Here is a 24,688-nt window from a genome sequence, read left to right on the forward strand (position 1 = left end):
CACTGCAACATCAGATTCGTCTAGTAGAAGAGATTTCAGCATTCAAAGCGTTTTTAGTACGGTGATCTTTAAAAAAAAAAAAAAAAAAAAAAAAAAAGAGAGAGAGAAAAAGAACGTAACGCATAAGAAAATCGCACGCGCAGGGATTTAATTTGACGGAAATTAAAGCAAGGAACATTAATAGTATAGTCAGAGGAGAGAAAGAAAGAGAGAGAAAAGAAGAGATTCATATAAATTCTAATTTGCATTTTTATATCTTCATTAACAGCAATATTCCGATTTTATCTCTGCATGGTGATCGATTATGAAATAACGTAAATGCGAAGACTATCGCAATCTTAAATATTGCACGACAGATGAAACTTCTAACATTGCTATTGCAACAACATTTGGACCGTAGGAATCAATTTTGGGCAGCGAACAAATATTTTTACTGTCCTGACGGCGGGATCCAATTTCTACTCTCTCGCGGCTCTGCGGCCGATCCAAGGATTTCCTGCGCATACAAATGCAGTTCGTTGGCGCAGATTTTACGAACATCGATCGCCAGGAGCGGGATCGTTCCCAGGATCATATCGGGGTAGAGCTCTCGTGACCCTTATTCGCTTTTACCCCGACGAAAATCCACCGCGCTCTCAAGGACTCCTCTGATATATAGGTACTCGAGAAGACGGCGAGGGGCACGGATGAAACCTCAGAGATGGGAGGAAAACGCGAGTGAGAGAAGTCTCGGAAAAGGGGGTCCCCGATATTATCTCCGGCCAGCTCGGGTTTATAGGTTCATGTCGATAGGACACGTCGACGAGGGTGCATCTACACGGGACTCTATCGCTCGTATAAGACGCCTCTCGAGAACGCGCAGGCATCTGTCACGCTCTCAAACGAACGTAAAAATCACTGCCAGTCGCATTCTTGCGAGAAAAAGAAAAAAAAAAGAGAGAGAGAGAGAGAGAGAGAGAGAGAGAGAGATGCGACAACATTGTGGTTACACTAGATCTCAAACGATGGATCTCTCTCGTTCCGATGATAATTTTAGATTCTCTAGAACGTATTCGCCAAGAGTATTCTTCAACGTTAAACGTATGTTTGAGAAAGCGACGCTACTGTATAACTTGCACTTACGCGCGTGTTTGATGTACTCTCTCAGTATTTCCGTTAAAGACAAAATTAACAGGTTTGTCACATTCGCAAGCGAGAAAGGATACAGCTGTCGGCTACGCAACGACGACGCCAAGAGTGTCTCCCTGTTACGCGGCTAACTGGCTTCCGCTGTCGAGGAAGCTTGTGTAATTCGAGATTCAAAAATTCCACTCCGCTAGCTATTTCCGCGCGGTTGTTTGGAAGCGGGTCGTAAAACGCGGCAGGGTACGGTAAATACGTCGGAGTGTCCGACGATCGTACGACCGCCTTAACAAACACCGTATTAACCGGCTCATTGCATTTGTAGCTCGGCTCAACGACGAACCGGAGCTGCACTTAAAGGCTTTTCGCGGAAGGATATGACGCCGGCGTGGAGCTAAGGCCGACAGCTCGTTTAAGACAATCAGATTTCACGATGCACTTGAGATCGTCATTCAAACAATATGCGAAGGAGAGAGGTGGAGCGTTACGTGCAAGATTAGACGTCTTTCACAGAGGTAAAGACTGACGCTCTGTTCTCTAATAACGAATTCGATTGGATGCACTAACGCAATGGTGCAAATTAAAGCCGTCACAAGTCGCAAAGATATGCTCAATATAAATATGTAAATAGGTTAAATTGCGAAAACCTCGATATACTTTAGTGCGTTTTGTTTGCTAAAATATATATTTTATCATTCGAGAGATAGTTACTTTTACACTTAAATTAGATCAGCGGCATGTACATCCGTGCACACGAGTATAGCAATTGAATTCGCTATAAAATTGCATACGCTAGGCATGTTCGTTTAACTTTATACCGCATAAAATAACAAACTCAAAAAGCAAAAGAGTTCGACAGTTATGACGTGTGAAGCAATTATATGCATCTCCTTTATGCACCTGTGTATATGTAATTATGTCTATAAAAAAAATAGGAGGAATGATATATAGAAATGCTTGGGTTTGTTAGACGGTGTGCAGGTTACGATTTTGCCAGAACGTGTACAGTTCTTGAATTAAAGCGAGAGTGTCGCGTTGTGTAATTTATAACCCAGCGTAAATTCGAATTTACAACCGAGCATCGAAGAAGTAATTTCGCGAGTAATACACTCAACGAAATTACCGTTAGACTATGATGTTTAATTAATTCAGGAAATGAGATTACGCTTAAGCTTATGCGTGTAGAAAATATGTCGAAAACATAACGCATCTTTCGATTCTGATAAGAAAAAACATCTCATGCATATATTATCAATAATAATAGTAGTAATAAAAATAATGTATTCGCGATATATCTAATGCAATGATCCACGTCCTCAAATACGTGTTGCGGATTGAATATTAGTTAATAAACATATCAAACATGAAATGCAGTCAATTAGCAAGTCAATAAGTGATTAATAATTATGAATATGCGAATTTCAATGTACTATTTATTCGTAATTTTACATGTATTTTACACATATGTAATTTTACATATGTGATTGACAAGAGTCTCCGAATGAATGAAATATATCTGCAAGCCTCAACATATCACGATGATCAAATTCAGTAGATACGTTTTTCATCGCGGTACGTTTACAGCTTTCGCGGAAGATGCTATGTAACAAAGTTCGTTCTGTATTTCGACCTTCGCAAACCCACGCCGGTTTCGTAATTTACGATATCTGCAGATCCTCACGTTAAAGTTCAGTTACATTTGCGGCTGCTAAGCGGCTGCGTTCCTAATGCACAGCCTTACGGCAGGCCAGTAACTTTCTCACTTCGTGGATTAGCTCTTTAGGCAGTTGCCGGAGGCGTGGATAATCGCGCGCGACCCGTGCGGGTGTAAAAACCACCAGACATTACCGTATATCGTTTTATATGTATCTCCGGCTCAAGAGGAGGCAATTTATGTTTACAAATGATAAAGCCCATTTGCGTAAATAGCACTGGAATGCTAAGATTTAATGTAACGTGGCAGCCCATAAATTTCCCGCGTGCGATTTAAAACCGATCATTTTTGCAGACGCAATTGCATCGGTAATGAATTCGGCATGAAACGCAAACTGCGATGCACCGTGATGCACCGCCGCTAAAATGTACGACTCGAAAAACAATAACGTTCGCAATCAACAATTCGGTGCGAAATGTGAACATTAACGCGTTCACGCGCGCGGAGACACGGTTTTTGAGCAAGCATTTGCGTTGAAATTTCATAACCAAAAATTCATAGCAACATTATTTTAGTTTTTCGATTCACAGTTTCAATTCCGTATGACTTGATCCACATTCGAGTAACAAACAAAGTAAATAGGAAAGTTACACACGAAAAGAATTTTTTTCTCTCATAAAATTTACCCTGAACATTATGGTAGCCGTAGGCAAGACAATATTGTATTTCGAAAAACATTATGTCATTTCCTTCTGACTTATTAATACAATACCTGCTACACATATTTTAACACAATAAAATATAAAACATTTTTAATTATTTTCATTAAATTGTCTAGTAAAATTTCAATGATTTTAAAATATTTTATTATTTTTATTTCTATTATTTTTCATGGTTTCGAATAGAATAAATGAACACACACACACAAGTAGCTAAATAAAATATAATAAAATAACGAAAAATTCTCTCCGTATACCAAGATACCATTTGCTACGTAAAAACGTTATATTATTCACGATACATAAAAAGTGTCGAACGTGACACCCTCGGGGATCCTAAGCGGAGGCCTTTTATTAGGTCGGTCTGTCGTATCGAACTGGCAAAAACTGTCATTCGACCTGACGAATAACGACGCTTGGAAACGGATGACCGAACGTTTTTGGCACGTTTGATTCGCGCGGGCATCGCGACGAGGGTCATCGCCGTCATAGATCACATCAGAATAGGGACGTTCTACGTGGACACACGTTGGGGCCGCGCTCGGAAAAAAAGCCCGCCAGCAGACGGGAACACGTTGGGAAGAGGGATACCAAGCTGGGGGTTCGGGCGCGCGAAAATTATGTGGCCGACTGATATATTTCCCATTCGCCTTGAATTAATGTATCGCCAATATTACGGCGATGCATCAAAAGCCGCCTGACTCCCCCTCCACCGTTCCGCCTAAAAATTGCCGTTGTTGATGTATTGAAGCACCACGCGGAATGTACCGCCATGCACGGTGAATTGTGTCGTACGCCGATCGCACGATGGCGCACAACCGCGTTGTAACGTATATCTATTTCATTTTTTTTTTTTATGTTGACTCCCGACGATTGACATTCCGATGTTTATGTCGATATTACGAGAGTGCAAACGCGTAATCCTTGCGTCGATAAAATTTCAACCAATTCGGTTACGTCATTCGTCGTAAAAAAAAGAAAAAATCGCACGACTGTAATGAATCTCCAAAAAGCTCGAGTCAAATAATCAGATCGAGAAAAAACATCAATCGAAATTTGTCCGAGTCACGTTAACACGATGTACGTTCACGATTCCTATACGGTCTCTACGAGATTCCAGATTCTGATATATCTCACACAGACGAGAGAGGCTTACCGACTTGATAAATGCGATAACAGGCTTCTTTAGGTACATCTTGAGTTATTTACGTCAGATTTATCTTTATCTGCTGCAGCCGTGCGTGTTGCTTTGCGGGGCATTGGAAATTAATAATCTGACCTGTACGCGAGAGCACGTTTACTCGCCGCGAGGGATATATGACGATACGGTGCAACTGAGAGAGGGATAGAGGATTCACATGATATATTTTATATGAGCCAGCGCGATGGCTTCTGGATATATCCCATTAACGTCAAGAGATCGTATACCAGCTACTTGGGAATTCTTACTTCGACGGCGATAAAGAAGTCTAACGCGGCTGTTAAAACGAGAATTTGTTATTCGAGAGTCTCGCAAGGGGAAGAATTGCATTCGAAATACATTGATCACCAAATCGGTGAGTTTTAAATTCCGCGTTGCATCTCCTAGTACAAAGGCAATTTAAACGAATGGTCCTTCTCGGCTGTGAAAGAAGGGAGGATGGCGAGATAGTGTTTTCCGGGCAACAACATCAAGACCAGTTGCCATGGTTCCTATGCAATTAAAGAAATGGTACTACGAAGGTAGATATATTCGTAAAGCCACCGTTTGCGTTACGTAAGAAGCTGTCCTCTGCTTTCTTTTTCTTTCTCCTTCGCCGTGTCTAATTCCCTTACGTCCTATTTTGCAGCGTTGCATATTTATGAGATTTACAAGTAGCTAACGAAAGGCGCTTTCGATACTCGTGTATCTTAAGCCGAAGACATGATTAGAAAACCTGTTTTCTTTCGCTGTTTAATCGCAATTTCAAACAAAATATTTTATTATTAGCATTTTTGTTGATAATCACTTGCTTCGCTGATAAGCTTGTTAATCATACTTAAATGACAATATTTCACGGTGAAGAAGCCATTTCTTGTTTTTGAGCTTTCCTTTTATTTTCTTACGCAGAAGCAAGTTAACGAAAGTGATTATAAATTTGAACTTTCTCATATATTATAAGTATTATACTCTGCAACAATACAGAAAACATTTCTTTTCGACAGCTTACGGAAATAACCCTTTTTTCTTTCGCAAGCATAAGCCATTTTTCCTTTTCTAATATGTAGAATAACAATAAAAATATTTAATTTAGCTACACATACACTCAGCTCAACTGTCCCAGCGCACGTGCGTCGCGCTATTAAGAACACATGTGCCGGATGTTGAGCGAATTTTCATTAAAACTTTATGACGTTTGCGTCGACGAAAAAAATCTTGTCATTCACTTTTAAGTGAACGTACCACTGTCGTCTGTAATCATATTTATTTTTGTACCATCACAAATTTCCGCGTTTGCATGCGCCACCATTTTCGAGCCTAAACGTTATGCAATCCAAAATAAAAATCCTACGCGCTCGTAAAAATACCATGCTTCCGTAAATTATTCCACGCAGCGCCGATAAGACCGGGAAACGAAAAGCCACCAGATCGGGATAATCCCGCGATATATACTCAATATTACCACATACTCGTATCGAATTATAGCCATGCATCAGTGACGGATCGAACACAGGACACGTTCGATATGCAGCGCTCACTATTTGCACAGTCATCGAGCGTGGTTGTGAGTAGAGTGAGAGGACGAACGTAGTTTAAAGAGAGAAATCATGAACGATAATGAAAATGACAAACAGATGTAGAGAGGGAGAAAGAGAGAGAGAGAGGGGGGGGGGAAGAGAGAGAGACATCGATAGGATAGAAAGCAGAGTGAAAAGCGATGGTCAGTAGAGCTTTGGGAATAATCAGTGTGAGGCCGACGCATCCGCTATTCCATGGGATTGACCCCTTCCTGACTAGCCGAAAATGCAAACAATGATGAAATCTCCGTGAGGACCGATCGATTATACTCCCGGGATTTTGCGTAACATTAATATCCGCGATGATGCTTGACGTTGCCTGATATTCGTTGATAATCGCCGTATTCAAACGGCCAGATTACTGCTGTTTCACGAGTAAAGTAATGCCGATTTTCTCACGGTGCATCCAGAAACGATGCGTGCACCGGGATCGATTTGGCGGGAGGAGGCGAGCCTTGCACCCGGTGTTTTATGCACCGCGAATTACTTATATGCATCGCAGATTTCGCGCGGGCAAATTGTAAGCGGGAATTGCAAGGGCTCAAGGATAACAGAACGCGAATGGGCGAACATGCGTGCGATTATCTGAGCCCCTGTAATACGCTTATAGCCCGATTAAAAGAATAAGTAATGAAACGATGAGTTTTACGGGAAAGCGTGCGCTCGTTGCAACAGCAAATGCGAATGTTGCGCTGATACATTTGTTAACCATGGAAAGCCATTTGACAAACTATTAAGTTCCATGAAAATACGGAACGAAATGTACACGACAACGTTGCGACAAATTAGCATGCTTTGTGGATTTCTCTCGTAAAGCGTGTCACCGCACGATATAAATTGCGTATGTTATAATTATATGTCGAAAAACAGTTCAAATAAAATTAAACCTATTCATAAACGTCGGCTTCTTTCACACACGACGCGTGTATAAGCGTGTAAAATTATGTCCACGTTTATTGCGCGGTCTCAGCTATATAAAGCGATTTAATTATTGCATCATAACAATGTAAAATCGTAAACCTGTCGTTATTTCATTAAATGTTTATCGCACGATCAAATATTTCTTATGCACGCGCAATTATTTAATTTTCATCTGTGGGAATCGCCGTAGTTAATGCAACAAACATCAACTGCGTTATGTAATACTAATATTTACACATAAAATAAACACGTTTTTCACGCTGAAAGAGAAATGAAGATATCCAAAGCTTCATACAAATACGTTCATACAATTTGTATTGATATCATCGAAGCATACATTTTTCATTATACGGTTTAAGAAAAAAAACACGCGTTCTAAAAGGTTAAAAAACTATATAATTTTTTTCTGTCTTTAAAAATTAAATTCAAAATGTAAGACGAAATGTAATTAATTAAAAGCAACGGATTTATTTTCATTTATGCGAAACAACGTAATATTCAATTTTCGTCGGTTTCAGAGTTGAAGCACGTGCCAATATCAATATTCACTGTGAATTATATAACACAGCGGGCTATTCGGCATGAACCGGAGCGAGAGAGATCCTCTGGCGACGAGGAGACCGGGCGCGCACCAGCACCGAGGGCCTAATTCTTATTCACGCAGCGTAAACCGATCTCTTTAATCGGTACTCCGGTCAGAATTTAGGATTTCTCAAACTGCCTTTTCTGGTCCCAGCTAGTTTCCGTTGCCAGCGGCATCTTAACGATTTCAAACCGCCTCGCCCCCATCCCATCGCGTCCCTTTGCCGCTCGCGACGATCGCCAGAATACGAGACATTTTTAATCCCTCTCTCCGAGCACCATCCCTATCGCTATTAAGAACTTGGTGATCAAGGAAAGGAATTAAGGCTCGAAAAATAACGGACTGTTTTCTCATTAGCAAATTTCGATAAAGGAAAAAGATAGGTATCTACGTGTTGGAGTGGGGAGGGAAGTGCAGGCTGGAAGCCAGTGCATACCAAGGCGCGGGATAAACTGCAAAATGGAACGAAGTTGCAGCGGAATTCGAGCGTTGGTAGTTTATTCCCGTACTTTAATTACCTAGTTATCCCGGCGATTTACATAATGTACCTCGCCCATCCAATGCGGCATCGACTCCGCAGGCGAGGATTTCCAATCGGTTCGACTCCCTCGCGGATACCTAATCGTGCCAAAGGTAGCGCACAGGGGAAAGAGGGATCCATGAGAGGAACTCCAAGGCTATTAATTCCTTTAGGCTGCGGATCGTTATAACCCATTGTTCCCCACGGTACTCGCAGTGGGCCGCTAGTATGCCAATGATGTGTAGAGGCACGCGCACAGATTCACGATCTCGACGACAAAGATTTCCATTCTTTGGATTCTGTTTAATCGCAGATTTAAAAGACATACTAAATATGCGCAGATTGTAAATTTATTGTTTTACTATGCATATTTTTGTGATAACTTTATCCGTAACTAAAGATACCCCAAATCGTATGCATTTTTTCTAGCTATAATTTTTCACAAAATTAAAAAGATATAGAAGCAAAAAATCTTCCTAAAGTATTTCTTAATTATTAATGTTAGTATTAATATTCATTAATTTTCTTAAACTTAATAATAATTAGCACATTACAAAAATTAAGGTAATTTTGTAACATGTTATACATACATGTATTAAAACTGGTATTCTAAATAATTTTAAGCTGCCTAAAAAATACAAATATTAATTTAGTAAATTTTAATTAATTAGAAATCACGAAGTATGCAAGGTATTGTTTGTTTTCCAGATTACGAATATACTGAGAGATGCAAACGCGGCTGATACAATATTCGGATTATACTAATTTACATGGATATATCATTATGAATAAATCATATATATATCACATTTGTACTATACATATAATATAAATGCAATATCACAGTAGAAAGCTAATTTGGTCTCATTTACCTAATATAGAGCTCATTCTCAGTCTATCCTGTACACCTCAGTATTATCAGTGAAAGCGAATATCCTATCACGTACCGCACATGTGATAGATATGTGACATTATATAGCTATCGAATAGATACATAGATCAAAATAGATATTGTGTACATCACGTCCTATTATGTATCACGTGAGTTGCACCAATAGCACGGAGCATATGCATCTTCTGTGCACCGCTGACGACAAAAAGCAATCATCGATACTTTAATGTTTCACACAAATGATCTTGCATTTCTATCTCAAGAGACTTTTTATTTTACAAATGAGCACGAGATATAAAATATTTTGTAAGTAGTCGTTAATTGGTTCTTGTATTACGTTTAGACAAAAAGAAACAAGTAATTTTTCTAATTTATTTTCTTTTAATATTCGTCTTTCAATATTTAACAACGAAAAATAAAAGACAAGTCTTCTACAGAATGACTTTTCATGTTAAGCGCGTCGGTCGTAACTGACTTTATACTATAAGCGATTTTATACTAAAAGTGTATTAATAAAGTGTTATATGTGGTTTCTGCAGTTATTACCTTTAGAAAGAGAAAATAAGAGACAGAAAGTAAGTTCTGGAATAAGTTGTAAACGGGCTATAAACTTCGTATTTCTGAATTAATATAAGTCAATATGCCTTCAGTAAAAGGTGTCTCTCTCTCTCTCTCTCTCTCTCTCTCTCTCTCTCTCTCTCTCTCTCTCTCTCTCTTTCTCTCGTACTTGTTCTTTATATTTTGTTGCAAAGTATACCTCATAATAATTCATCGTGAAGAAAAAATATCTTTCTTCTCATACATAAAATATAAGATAATTTAAAAGTTATCCAAAGATTCTGTATTTTCCTCGCGTTGTTTTCATAAAAGAATTCTTTCTAGCTGTTGTAATTACTTTATAATTAAGCTCTTCTCTTGTATTATTTGTATAAAAGCTAAAAGGAGCGACGACACAAATTGCATAATATTCCGTATAACATCCTTTTTCTATTTTCGCAAACAGATTACGGCCGTGCGACACGGGCACTGAAACCCCGTGTAATGTATTAACAAACGCGGCACACCTTCAGTACAAAGTTGGGTCGTTTATATTCTTTTTTGCTCGCGCGTAAAAACCGAGGCGAGATTACGGCTGTGCAGGAATGCTTTCAAACGATAAACTCGCATTATGCATAAGTCTCTTTTGGCGTGCAAGTGTGACTATTTCTATGAATTTCAAAACCGCACTCGTGCGTTGCTATCTCCGAGCGCACGCGTGTACGCACACGGGTGGTTTACGCTCGTAGAATCGAAGATAAGCGCACGCATCAGCCTTCCACGATTCCGAAAGACATGTGTACTCGCGGATCTTGCTTTCGTACCCGACTCGGTCGTGCAAGACTCCCACGGAGGCCGAACGAAACGTGACCAGATGATCATAACTTGAAAGTAACCGCGGCGAACAAACCGCTGAGGGGCGGGTTAACGAGGCCGCCCTGCGAGGGTTAATGGGTTAACAGGACAGCGCGAGCTTGTATCGCAGAGTCGCGTCGTTCCTAATTCACAGCGCGTGGGAGCCGGCTTAAGGGGGATACAAGACTCTCGAGTTCTGATAAAGTGGCCTTTCTTCCCGACAACATCGCGATTAAACGAACGCAAATGTAAAACTACTCCTCGCGCATACGAATATTCATCTTGTTGCAAATGGATATACACACGCGTGGGTGTGTCACGTGTATGGCTGCAATCCCAAACAAGACTTAGTGTATCCTAACTTTTAGCATCAAGATTCTCATTCGCGGCTATTTTAGTCATTTGTAATTAGCTCTCCTCGATATACAGGAAAGAAGAAACTGTGAGTTTACAAACGAAAAAAAAAATTAAGAAATGCTTACGAGCGAATTTCTCTCAATACATTATAATTAATAAAGTAGTGCAAGAGCAAAAGCTTAAAAATATTATGCTTAGATTTAAAAGACTTTTTATCTTCTCAAATCCCCGAGTTGAGGATAAACAATTCTTCATCATGCTGCGAGAGATGAAAGAATAAAATATTTCAGAATACCAAGCATTGTTGCCTGCGCCCTTAGAAGCAAGTTCCGACGAGTGCGTGCATTCGTTTATTTACGTACCTCATACTTGTTACCCGCGCACTCGTCTACGCTCGTACTTTACAAGAAGGTGTGAAGGATCTTGTCCTAGTACAAGGTAAATGCGAAAGGTGGAAAATTGCGAGCGACAGAGAAAGAGAGGGGAGGGAGAGAGAGAGAGGGAGAGAGGAAGTGAATGAGAAGAGGAAGACACAGAAGCGTGAAAGAAATGAGATAGGCAATCCAGATACGAAACGAAGCACGTCGTGGGTTGAGTCTACTCAAATCGAGTAGAATCTCGGGGAGTAAGGGAGGTGACACAACTGACACCTCGTAATACCGAGGCTTGGACCGCTGCCAGTTTGCATAAGAATTGCACATCCTGTGCGTACCCGATGCGCCCGTATTGAGAGCTTGGTAACCTCCGTCTCTACTGCAGCTTGCTATCCATTCGATAGTCAATAGGACGTGGCACAACATGTCGCTACGTGCCGCGTTCCCGGGTTTGACGCTTCCAATCTGCGTTATATAAAGGACAAACTAATAGAATATCATAGCTATACATAAGGGACGCGACTAACCCGCGATGTTATCTCGGAAATGAACATCCCGCATTTGCCGGTGGAGATCGGAAAATGCAGTTGCGACGCGCGGATTGTTCTGTCTAGAAGATGGAAAATTTTTGAAAGCCCTGAGCTCCTTTTTAAAGAAAGCTCATTTCGATAAAAAAAAAAAAAAACTTGAAATACGCCCGCCGACAACAAAGAGGCTATATAAAGTTCTTAAACTGTAAAGTATTTCTCTAAATTTTCTAGAATATAAAATTTTACTAAAACGAGTGAAAATACCGTCACTCGAAATGAAATGACTTTTTATAAAAGTAAATGTTTAATCATTTAAAATGATTCTTTTATTTGTTTGTGTGTAGAGTTTTAAAATATGTTTTTATTAGAATAAATAAAATGCGCTGTTTCTAATTGTGATGTAAAGCATATCAAATTCATACTTTAATCAGATAAACATTGTTATTTCAGAGTGAAAAAAATTCACTCTGCATATAATAAATAAAAGATGAATCTAATCTGAGTAATTCGGTAATCGCTCAATTTTTTTAAAGTGGAAATTTCAAGAAAATTAAAGAGTATAGAGTATGATTTTGCTAACTGTTCGATGCATACATTATTCACTGTATGTATTATAGAAACTGGCGAGTATTACAGAGGATTTCCAAACATTGCTCTGTAATTGTTTATGAGCGATAATCAAGGTATTTTTCGCGCATTCTCGGCAAGAGGCGTAACTGTGCTACAAGCGCAAAGCGATTCCCGTGGTCCATAATGTGACGACCGCCTATCTCTCGAGCGCGAAACTGTATTTATCCCTCGCGCGTACGGCCGCCGCGCGCGATACTTTAAGCGGTATCCAATGTACCGCCGATTACAGAATTTACGGTGCACGTTATTTATCGACTATTGAATTTCAAATTGTCGATTTTGCCCTCTAATTCATATCCATGCGTGCGCGGCTTATCGTGTATACGAGTCTCCATGCGAGATCGCAGACGCCCCGATTATCATAAGAGATCGCGCCCATATACGCTCCGCGCGTAAAACGCCGGGGCGATCTTATCTTTCCGCCACTGTTACTCAGCGGTGTCATCCATTTGTTATCCGCGCCGATTGGTACTGCCACTCGTGATTTCACGCGCGCGCTGTACAATTTTCGCTCCTTCCGTAACTCCGAGAGCAGCCCTCGCAACAAAGTAGCGGGAATCCTGCTACATTTCTATGATAATCCCGGGGCTGCAAGCGCGTGCGCGCGCGTGCTCGCGTGATTCTTGTTTGAGACGAGAGCCTCTGAAGTTACCGGTTTCATTAATCTCCACACGCACGATCTGATACTAAATCGTATGCGCCGTTCAATAACGCATTTATGGCGAGACGCTATATCACGCTCGCACCCTTTTTATAAGCCGCACGTTATGGTTTGCAACATAGTGTCCGGAATTGCTCATACAGAACCTAATCATAAGAAAGCGAGTTAATCGCATAATATATCTACGAGCATACAAAATATAATATATATCGGCGTCTACGCGGGCGCAGAGCTTATATCATACGATATTACGTTAACATGTAACGAAGCGGAAAATCGTAACAACAGTTGTTAGAACGTACATGCGCGTATGCGTCATCTTATCTCGGCAAAATGTGTATGTGCAAGTGTGTATGTGCTCGACTTTGGGCGCCCCTAACTTCACCGAGTGGCGTAACATGTAAATTTCTCCGCTCTTGATCAGCGCGGCACTATCAGCCAAGTCATTATTCGCGGGATCTGATTCACGGAGGTATGCCGTCGTTCGGCGCTTTGGTAGGAATGCGGAGCGATGATCGTCCAAACGATACGTATCGCAGCGTCGACGAGTAATCGCGTGTGTGTGCGATTGCAGTGCTCTCCATTTACTGTCCAGCGATTCGCGGATTTCAGGTCAAATTCTTGTCGTCCCGTATCACGAAGCGTTTCACTCCAAAATTGCTATCTCTTCTTCCGGTACACAACTTCATCAATTACATTAGTTTTTACCCGGACGGAAAACTTGACTTCTTGCTCGTTGGAACCGAAAACCTCCGGGCGATCTTCGTCCTCGTAATCGAGGGGGGGGAAAAAAAACTCGTAATTACATCGATTTGAAACCTTCCTCGATTCGAAGTTAAGTTCCATTAAGCTCCGCGATTTCCTACTGGTTGATGCGCTCATATATCTCGATGACGTAAGAGTCGATTTTGTCGAACGCACGTCCTGTTTGACCAACCATAAAAACTCAAACAGTCGTGCAAGAACGTGTTCATCAAAACTGACCAATTCCTCGGGGCACTTGCAACTTTATAATGTCCATTATAAAGTTATATAAGTTTGTGATAAGAAATCAAATTACCAATTTCTCATTACTTCAAAACCATTACTAAAACATTATATTAAATCTAACGATTCATTTCTTTTACATTTACAGTTCTTTTCTGTTAAATGAAGTTTAATTAAATATGTTCATTTTTCTATCATGCGCTAAAAAAAAAGAACAAAAATCCATTCAAAAAGTAACAAACGGACATTACCGACCTCTTTAATCAGAAAAAAAAACAATAAGTAAAGGCTTAAATGACCGATCAAAAACATTCGAACAGAAAGTTTCAATTAGAAAATATCCGATTGGAATTTTCTAATCAAATACTTTTAATCGGTCATGTTGGCCTTTATCAAATTTTCCCGATTAAAGAGATCGATAATATATCCGTTTATTACTTTTTGAACGGATCACTTTTCTCAGTGTAATAATATGTTTATTTAAAAAATAGAAAAGCTGAATGTGAAAGAACAAATGATATATAGTTCAACCTCTCTATAAATTATGCAAGGATACAGCACATTTCTTTCAAATGCAATTATGGATAATTTATATTTAAAATTCCATCCTTATATGTTAACGTATCATAGCGTTGCTTATCTTTGTGCTGACTAAGAACACACGTCCGTAGACGATGTCTGATTTTATCTATATACATCAACGTTACTACCGATCAAAGAACTACTGATACCGCGGGGCACTATAAGTTTAAACTGTGACTACACGGAATTTTACAAGGACCTTCTTTGACATAGTCATCCTTACATGCAGATCGAAATTCTTCAGACAATACCTGGTGACTATCAACTCGCAAACTAGATTACTTGTCAGCGTAAATCGTTTTTGTCGACGTTTGAATTTATCGTTATACATACTCAATAATTAGAAATACACTAAAATATCGTTTTAATGACATTAGATTTTTATTGAAGTTGTTGAAATTCATTGAAAAGATAAAAAAGTCATCTCAATTTTCATGCAGTTTCCCAATTTTACGTGTGTTTTAACAAATTAATTTTTACATAAATTAAGATTCTCTTTTATAAGAAATTAAAATTTCCTTTAACTTAAAATTAAGATATATAATTTTGTTATCAGTTTGTTGCCGGGAAGCGAATTGCCTTTCAAGTGCCTTTCAATTTAAATCACTCCGAAATTTTCAATATCTTTATTCTTATCCAAGTTCTTATCGAGGAAAAATCCAAACTGATGAAAAAAATCCATCATTAAATTTAAATTTAATTTTACGGGGTAACCATGTATACGTGTTACTTGATTGAATGAGCGAACGGCACGATAATATTAGTAGAAAAATTTTCTCGCGAGACCGCAATACATCTAATTAATCGTCAAATCTCGCGAGGGAAAAAAGCCGGCTTTATTAAAACTGCGTTAAACGAGATGAATTTACGGAATCAACAAAACTTTTTCTCGCCGCGATGCGCGGTGAGAATAACGCGAAAAAAGAGAGAACCTTGTAATAAGGCGACATCTCAAGAGCTTCTGTCTCGAGAAGGAGACAAGGAAATTCCACTTGGTATCCGTCGCACCGCCCGCCGTTTTCTCTACGGAAATTTTATTATGTTTCCGTGAAGAGTTCCCTCGCGCGAAGAACGAGCGAGAGGTGAGGGAGATAAGATCGGAGAGATGACGAAATGAAGAGAAGAAGACAGAGAACGGGACAAGAGCTTAAGCGTCTCTTTCCTTTTCGTGTTAAGACAATACTTTAAATTTTGCACGTTGAGTTGTGTGTGTGGTGTATGTGTGTGTGTGTTATAATATCCATGGTTCGCATAGTACTTCAAGTCCGCATTGTAGTTACTTGGCGTATCGCAACGAGTGCATTGTGCATTCCGGGAAATTACCGATGCATTAAGAAAGAAACGGTCCGACTTTTATCCGGAGAACCACGGCCGTGAAATAACGGTCGATCGTTTTTAATTGCGCGTCCCTCGACATGTCTGATAAAAACAGATATAAAGCGTGCAAGAGATGATAAAATAACGCTATTAATCGCTGATCATAATACTGTTAAATGTTATTACATATCGCTTTTAATCAATACTTGAATACTTCATTAATCGAATTATACAAGTTTAATGATACGTGTCATGTGAAATATTGTATTCCACACGGGAAACGATTTGAGTCGTATGTTTCCGAACAAATCATTATATCACATGATATTCCGAAATTTCACTGGGAGATTTATTGATTGCATTTCATCAGGACGTAATACCGAGCCGACCATGCATAACAGAGAAGAGCATTTAATTTCAATGACTAGCCATTGGCATTAACACGTAAATCTGCTCGAGGTAGATTATCCTTGAAATGTCGTGCAATCTCCGTTGAAAATCTGGCTTCGCGAAGGAAAAAAAAAAGCGACAAGACCTAGTAAGAGTGCTTCGGCGGGTGAAGTGAGAACTTCATCGAAGTTCCCCCTATCAACTTTCAAAAACTGTTGAGATCGCCTCCGTTCTTTGCTATCGCGTAGGGCTTTCCGCGAGTTTCACGGCATACACTCTTACGTACTTCACATACGGTACGACGCAGATCAAAGTAATGGAAATTTCTTCATCATTCCGTCGCCTTGTGAGAAGCTTTCATTACGCAGATTTCGCGTGCGCTCGCCTTGACTTGAATGCTTTGCAGAATATTACTTTAGAATTTCCATAAGAACGCTTAACTCAAACGATCACCTCACCTTGTCCCAGCTTCCCCTACCTTTCCTCTCCCCCTCTCTCTCTCTCTCTTTCTCTCTCTTACACTTTTCGTCTTGCCCTCTCCTGTCTATCTTTCTCTCTTTCTCTGCCTCTCCTTATCTCTATTGAACTGTGGTCCAAACATATTTTCCAGCGTCTTTTATCACTCAACATTCTGAGTAAGTGCTTCTCCTTTATGACCCACTGTACCAACGCGAATTCATTCGAACCAATACCTAATTCAATGCCAACTGCCTTTTCTCCTTCCGTTCTTTCTTCACGGACTGGCGCTTGTGAGTTTCGCATTTACGGAAATCCCGGTAGTGAGTTCTACCGCGTATTCATGAATCGTATTTTCCGTAAAATAGATCCGCCAAACCGCCGTCCGCCACGGCACGCTGCCTTCTCGACAGAATCTATTGTAGAGTCGACAGCGCCCGTCACTTCGCCGCACATCTCCTGAGTCGGAGACACTTTAACGAGACGAGAACAACAGTTCAAATAATACGATAAAAAATGTTGGTTACGTAATCGATAAGAGGAACGTAGTTACCAGATCAAAATAACAACTCGCATATTGCACTAAGATTATTATATGTTTCATATGCTAAAAATATTAAGTTCTTGTTTGTTTAAAATATAAAGATTTTTAACGCTAAAACATTTTATAAAAGTTATCTTGAATATAATTATTTTCTATTGTAAATTAATCAATCAAAAACTTCTTGTCGTTCTTTCGATGTATAAGAAAAAACGTTGAAAAAATTCCTTTATTTTTATTATGTGTATATATATATATATATATAAATGATATAAATCTCTCTCTCTCTCCCCCCCTCTCTCTCTCTCTTTCTCTCTTTCTCTTTCTCTCATAATTTTCTCCATAGTACGAAAATAATGACCTCGCTAATAAGCTGCTTTTAAAAAACCTACTTGATCTTCCCTTAATTATTGAATAACGACGAAGTCATTGAAAACCTATTTTTACAATGAGAAGCAAGAGTTTAGAGATGAGATTGTGGAAGACCCGTACATTCTTCCTCGGCAGCGGCAATTTTACTTTGCCAAGTTAATTAAAACCTCATCGCGATAACATCGAAACTGAGCGCCGCAAGCAAAGAAGAAGAACTGTACTTATGGTCTCGTTGATCCTCTCAAAAGAAATTCAGATTATCGTTGTGACATTTTTAATCTGATATATCGCTCGTTTAGGTATACAATGCATATCAAGTTCTTAATATTTTAATTTAATATATATATTTTAAACACACGCGTGTTTTATATTTAACATCCTAACGATTATAGAGATTATGCGGATTAACATAATATGAAACACTTTGAAATTATATTTAAAATATTTATAATTTAACTGTTATTTAAAAAATTGTGATTAATCTATACCAGATGTGATTAATCTATATCAGGTATCTCTTTTCCTGTTAATTTGCATAATTAATGACGGTAAATCATGTATTATTCTAATTTATATTCTTTAACCTAAGACAGAATAGATTAAACGCACTGGTACTTCCTGATGATGCACTTCCAAGTTTCCACGCAATTTAGCGCAGTTTTACTGTACAGCATCGTCACCAAGTTACCGAATATCATGTTTGTATCATAGTTTAAATTAAAGCAAGATTGTAATTATGTACATTTTGCGACACACGCGCGTAAGCAAGATACAATCAGCGTTTTAAATTACACGGAGAAAATCCTGCGAAAATTTTGTTGAGATCTTAAGAGATAAGTCCACTACATCTAAATGAATTTTTTAAAATGTATTGTATCGCGAGTGAGCCGCGATATATTATAGATTAAACTGACGAAAGTTCCGTTCGTATAATAGACGAGAAGCGCTTGGAAAATTCCTAACGCGCTTAATTCCGCCTATAAGGTGCGCGGCCAGCGCGCATCGTGATTATGATATTCACTAAGAATTTAAGGAATATCAAATTACGAATACCGCGAGGCTACTCGAGCGCGTCCTTCTCACAAATCCATCGAAATTTCATTAGACCGGAGTGCATCTTTTCATACCGCCGCAAGTGAAAAGTTGACTTAAGAAACTTTAAAGTCCGGGGAGCACTTTATGGATCAATTATTAGTTGAACGAAGTAAGTTGCACCGACTTTGGTAATGTACCATCCCGTCCCGCTTAAGATATGGGCCCGCCATATAGCTTAAGGATTATGCACATACCGACGTACGAAGTCGAACGTGGATTAAATTAATGATGCAGCATCTATGTTAACTGTATGAAGTAGTTAGCTAATGGTATACGTTAGCAACAAAGAGCGGTCTTGCATAATTTTGCGTGCGTGCAGCTTGAAATTCGCATTCACTCCAAAGTTTACGTTGATCCTACACGATAATGCGTTCACCTTAAATAATTATGCAATATATTTCCTTACTTTTCATTTTCATGCTCAATCTCTAGCTCTATAAATTTTTAGGAATTAATACTAATTATTATTAATTACTGAATAAATATAACCTAAATTAATTAATACAAATTCGGTATATAATTATAAATTTATATGCGAAGGTTTAATGCAACTCAATATTAATTATTCTCACCTGTATAGAAAATTTATATTATCTTTTAAAGAGAAGATAAATTATAAATATTAATATATTTACTTTTAAATGATTATATACCACTAAGATAGTTATAAGCTATCAATTAAGATAGTTTATACGAAACTATTATTGTTTACGTGCATACATTGCAACTGTTATTACGAAGCAGTGAAATTGATAATTAATTTATTAACATAATAGTTACAAAAGCCATTTCGCCTTAATTAAGAGCAAAATTTATTTACAGCTCAAATTACACGCACAAATTTAACTCTACGTTATACCGGTAATAAAACAAATAATTAGTGTAAATTAGTGTTTGATTACATACAAGATCAAATGATGAACGGTTTCAACGATATTTTTTTGCCTTAAATCGCCTTTCATACGCGGCATGCGGCGGATTCCAATCAATATATCACAGTTATCATAAATAGACACTTACAGACTAATAAATAGTGAAGGAAACGCAATATAAGTTATCTCACGATCCTATCGTGTGCGGCCATAACCATGGCTAAAAGCTTTTAGTATGTAAAGTACGGGATGACCGCCGTCCATCGCAACGATATTATCGATGAAATACGAAACGGATGGTAGACAGAGATAGAAAGAAGAAAAAAAGAAGGAAAAAGAGAGGAAGATAGAAGCAGAGTTCGAAAGGAAGAAAGGAGAGAGATAGTTGAAAAATAGAGGAACGGGCAGATCGGCGGAGTATGTGATTTCACACAGGATCGAAAAGACGAAGAGGTCCTTTTTCGACCATTAGAACACGCACACATATACTACACATATTTATACTCCCAGCCAGTCCTCGAATGGCTAACGGAAGCGTGAAATTCCCAATTTCTTTTCCCACCCGGCGAGAATATCTCAGCTAGCGGTTCCTGGTCTTCCCTTTTCCTGCCGTCCACATAGATATGCGTGTATGTACATATGTATGTATCTGTATGTGTGTACACGTAATACGTATCTCCGCGCCCGTATCTCTGCGCGCGCGAACCCGCGCGTCCTTTCGAAGCTCTTGTCTCCTTTCGTAGGCAACACGAATCACGAATCCCGAATTGGACGGATGGTGGTAAAAGGAGCAATGAACGGGTAAGGTGCGGCGAGGGGCTTATACCGGAGGAAATACCCGGTGTAATTTCTGCTATCCGTCTCTAACTCTCGAGATGGTCCTTGTACACGCCCCGTGGGAGACACCTGTTTCCCCGTATCGGTCCGAATTCCTCTAACCCGAGGTGGCTGCGCTCCGCGGATCGATAACGGGCGGTTGCCTGCAGGATCGTTCATCGTCCACGGAGACGCGCCAGAGAGAGGCCGGAGAGACATTACGTCCTCGGATAAACACATCCTTCATCCAATTATGCAGAACAAACAATTCTTAGTAATGACATATCTGCGATATCGAGAAGACGCGCTGACTGACAATTTCTTCGATGAAACGACAGCGAAATGCAAGTCCAATCGTGGCCTCGTCTCTCTCTGACAGAAAGTTTGTTCTTGCATTGAATACGCTGGATAGCATTCGAAATATAGATCGACTTGTGTGTGCAAACGTTTTCTTCATTCATTTATTCGTTACTGATAATGGTTTCATATTTTTCTTCGCGGGACCTATCAAAATCAACCGATCATAACGACCTTGTTTACTTTATTTTACGAAATAACAGTTAAATTAATTCATGCTATATTTTATTTATATAATGGCTATTATGTCTTGGTATTAAATATTTTCTCATAAACGAGAAAAATTAAATATATTGAGTAAAAATTAAAGACAACTCAATATTAAATCAATAAATTAAATATTTTTCTTATAGACAAAAAGAAGATAAAAGCAATGCGGTATGTCTAAATAAAAAATGTAAAAAGCGGATACTTTCTTGTAATTAATGCGTGTCAAATTGAGCGATGATGTTGAATAAATAGGTGAGTTCAATGTTTTAAATACTAAACATTAGGAAACAACATCTCTCTCTTCATTCGTAATGAATTATAGGCGATTAGAGAACAAGAAGAAATGTACTTAAAGCATCAAGAAACTCTAGGGGTGCTAAGAAAAATGAACTTGGCCGATTATTTACAGCAGGCAAATTACTTTTTCCATCGCGAAGAATGAAAGAATGGAAACACTGCGTGACAGCGTAAAATGCGATAAAGAGGGCTATGTATAAAATTTCCAAATCCTTGTAAATTATATGCAATGTATACGTGTAATTAAACTAATGTTCTTATATCCAAAAGACTCATTATTTATTACATTTTATTCTTTGAGATAAAAAAATATATTTTCCATAAAATCTCAGAAGATTTTTAGAAATACGGTCACGCGCTTCCTCGTGGAAAAAGGAGACAGTCAGAAGCAATCTCCGCCAATCGATATCCTGGATATCGTTCCGCATCTTGTGAAACATTTCCTTCCGGCTGAGATCTTAGCGACCTCCAAGGACTTGAATATCGGTATTCGGATCAGGATCGGTGGACCTCGAAGACTCTCGCGGCTCCGATTGAAATGTTCTCTGCGGCGAGCGTACCAGCTGCCGAAGCCGCTTTGGCTTGCGGTAACCATGAACTTCCGCCTCTGTTCTGTTCGGTTCCGCGCGCTTTCCTGCGCGCACACGTACACGTTTCAACGATCATGTCTACCGGCGCGGGGAGGATCCCGTAGTCCTCAAACTTATACACTTTCATCTAAGTATGCACCTACGTAGGCACTCGGTGGTATACCGACGTGAGATACGTACGGCCGTTCGTCGAGCTCCGCGAGCGTGACCGCTGCGTGTACACAAAAGTATGCGTGCACCTCGGTAAACCGCAAGTGTAAAAAAGACTGCCCGATACCTGTGCACGGCGAGGCAGCGGAGCATGGAGCTGAAAATACTTACGAGGAACCGAACGCGGTAGCGAAAGGCGGAGGCAGGAAGGAAAGACAGGCCGTTGAAGTGACCATGGTTGAGGGGAGGGGGAGGGGCAAGAAGCGGTGTGACTGAGAACACGTAGGACTGAGATCACTGAGGCCATGGGACATCACGGTACCGCAACGCGGGGATGCGGATGTGCTTAACCCCCCAAGAAGATCCTCTCCGTCTCTGTATGCGAGTTACGCGGGTTCAAGAATGTATTCCCCGATAAAGAGTCGCACGGCGTCGCATCTTCGAAGCGGACGATGGATCGACGCTGTACGCACTTTCAGTCCGGTATGTCTTTGAACGTTCTAAGTAGGGAGAGGGGGGGGAGGGTGATGCGCTAGGTGCGCTGCCGGCAGATATATGTCTGAGAATAGGAAATGTCAAATAAATAAATCTCGCGAAAGATTCGCCGTTACTTATTAACGCTAACAGATCCTCACCGCTTTGTATGTGTATATTCTAATGTATCTGCGAGAAGAACGGCAATGTACGCTAAATCGTAGGGAACAGGAAAGTGGACAAGCGATTGAATAATGCCCGGTTAATATCGATTACACCGGTCGAGGAACTTAGCCGCTCGCGGCCATAGGAAATGATTTCGCGAAACGAGCTTATAGCCCCCATCGGGCCACTAAGAGGGAGAGAACAGTGAAGGAACGTGGAGCACCTCCTTTAAGGCAACGTATTAATATCCTCTCTACTTAGCGAAGAGTTTACTACTCACGCGCTATTCAGCGATAGTCAGGACGTGCCACGCTGGCGGACATAATTAACTATAACACCTAAGCGAAAGGAAGCCGATCATCCCCCATCTCGTCTCTTTCTTTTCCAGTGTCTCGATGTGCTCCTCCTCGGTCCCGTTTGATCTCGGACAAGGCAGCACCATGAATAGAACACGCACCATGCATCAAATTAAAGGTCAAACTTCATCGCGCGGATTATTCGTCTTCGATTTCCGACGTTTAAACAGCGATCAGAAAGGATAGTGTGTGGTGGATACACGAAGAATGGTTAATGTCGGTATGCCAACTAACGGTTGTATGCGAATACACGAAATGCTGCTTTGTTTTCTCATGTCATCAATCCTCGCGTAAAATCTTAACTCGCCTCAGGATTTGCATACATAGCAAAGAACATAACGTATAAAATTTTTGATAATTTCACTACATTTATGATCAATACTAATAATAAAATACATTTTTTTTACATACATTTAATATGCGCATAAATAACAAAAGTGCATTGTAAAAGATATTTCACGATTATTCTTTTTTTTTTTATTACATGCATTTATATTTAGCTATAAAAATGTAAAGATCAAAAGTATTAAAAAATAAGTAAAAAATATGTAATGAGCTTTTTTTCAATTACCGCGCTCAAGATAGTCGCTATATTCCAACGTCTACAAAAGAACATTAACCGCGGGTGACACCTACAGGTTTCACCCACGCAGCTGTGGAATATTGCGCAGAACAGGATAATTAACTGTCATGCAAAGCCTCTCTTGCGTCTTGTTACCTTTCTCGTCGAATGGGCATGAGCTCTTTGCTCTCCGGCAACCTTCTGCCCACCGATGTGGAATACGAACGAGCGGATAAACGACCCCTCCTCCCCCTTCTTTTCTTTTTAATGCATTCGTCAAACGGATGTGTGTCAGAAGTGAAGAGAAGACGTATAGGACAGGAGACAACGAAGGTCTAGGTGAGATGATAGCGTAGGGATAAATCGATAAAGGGGCTACATCGCGAATGGTAAGGGAAATTAGTGGCATCGCGAACGATGTGATAGCGCACAGACCATGTCAGCTTCATGACTTGGAACTGGGATAACTCGATACACACACTAGCGGGCACATATGCCCATGCCGCCCGCCTCCGCATGTATATTCAAATACGCAATTTGCCAACCGACAATCTTACTCTCGGTGAGTAAATATAAACCACGTCAAAAGTTCCACGCTAGCATAAAACCGAAGAATGTAACATCAAGGTCTCCCCTGTGAGGAGAAACGCAAGTTTGTCCAACTCGCATCGCGTGCATGCGTGTATGTGTATGCGTGTGCGTGATTGCATCGACGTTCGGAATGTTTCAATCAAATTTGATTTTCTTTTCGGTAAATATTTAGTACCTTTGGCGAACTCTTCGATATGAACGGTAACTTAAATAAACAGTATTGACAAAGAGAAAAACGTTTATTTCGTATGCATTTTACGCATTAATAGACCGCACGAACGAGAACAGTTCTGACAATGCAATGTGAATTTTCCCAACTACAAATTAAGGCAATCGAATTAAATTACGCTTTTAGTATTACAATTTTAATCGTAGTTGTACTATAACTTGAACGTT

General features: G+C 39.7%; 1 protein-coding gene across 4 annotated transcripts in view; it reads right to left on the reverse strand.

Moving 5' to 3' along the window:
* Window positions 1–24,688, reverse strand: part of LOC105832555 (autophagy-related protein 16-1) — a 413,425-nt gene that overhangs the window by 297,557 nt on the left and 91,180 nt on the right. The gene's annotated exons all lie outside the window — the stretch shown is intronic.

Source organism: Monomorium pharaonis, chromosome 6 (assembly GCF_013373865.1).
Source record: "Monomorium pharaonis isolate MP-MQ-018 chromosome 6, ASM1337386v2, whole genome shotgun sequence".
NCBI classification, from domain to species: Eukaryota; Metazoa; Arthropoda; class Insecta; order Hymenoptera; family Formicidae; genus Monomorium; species Monomorium pharaonis.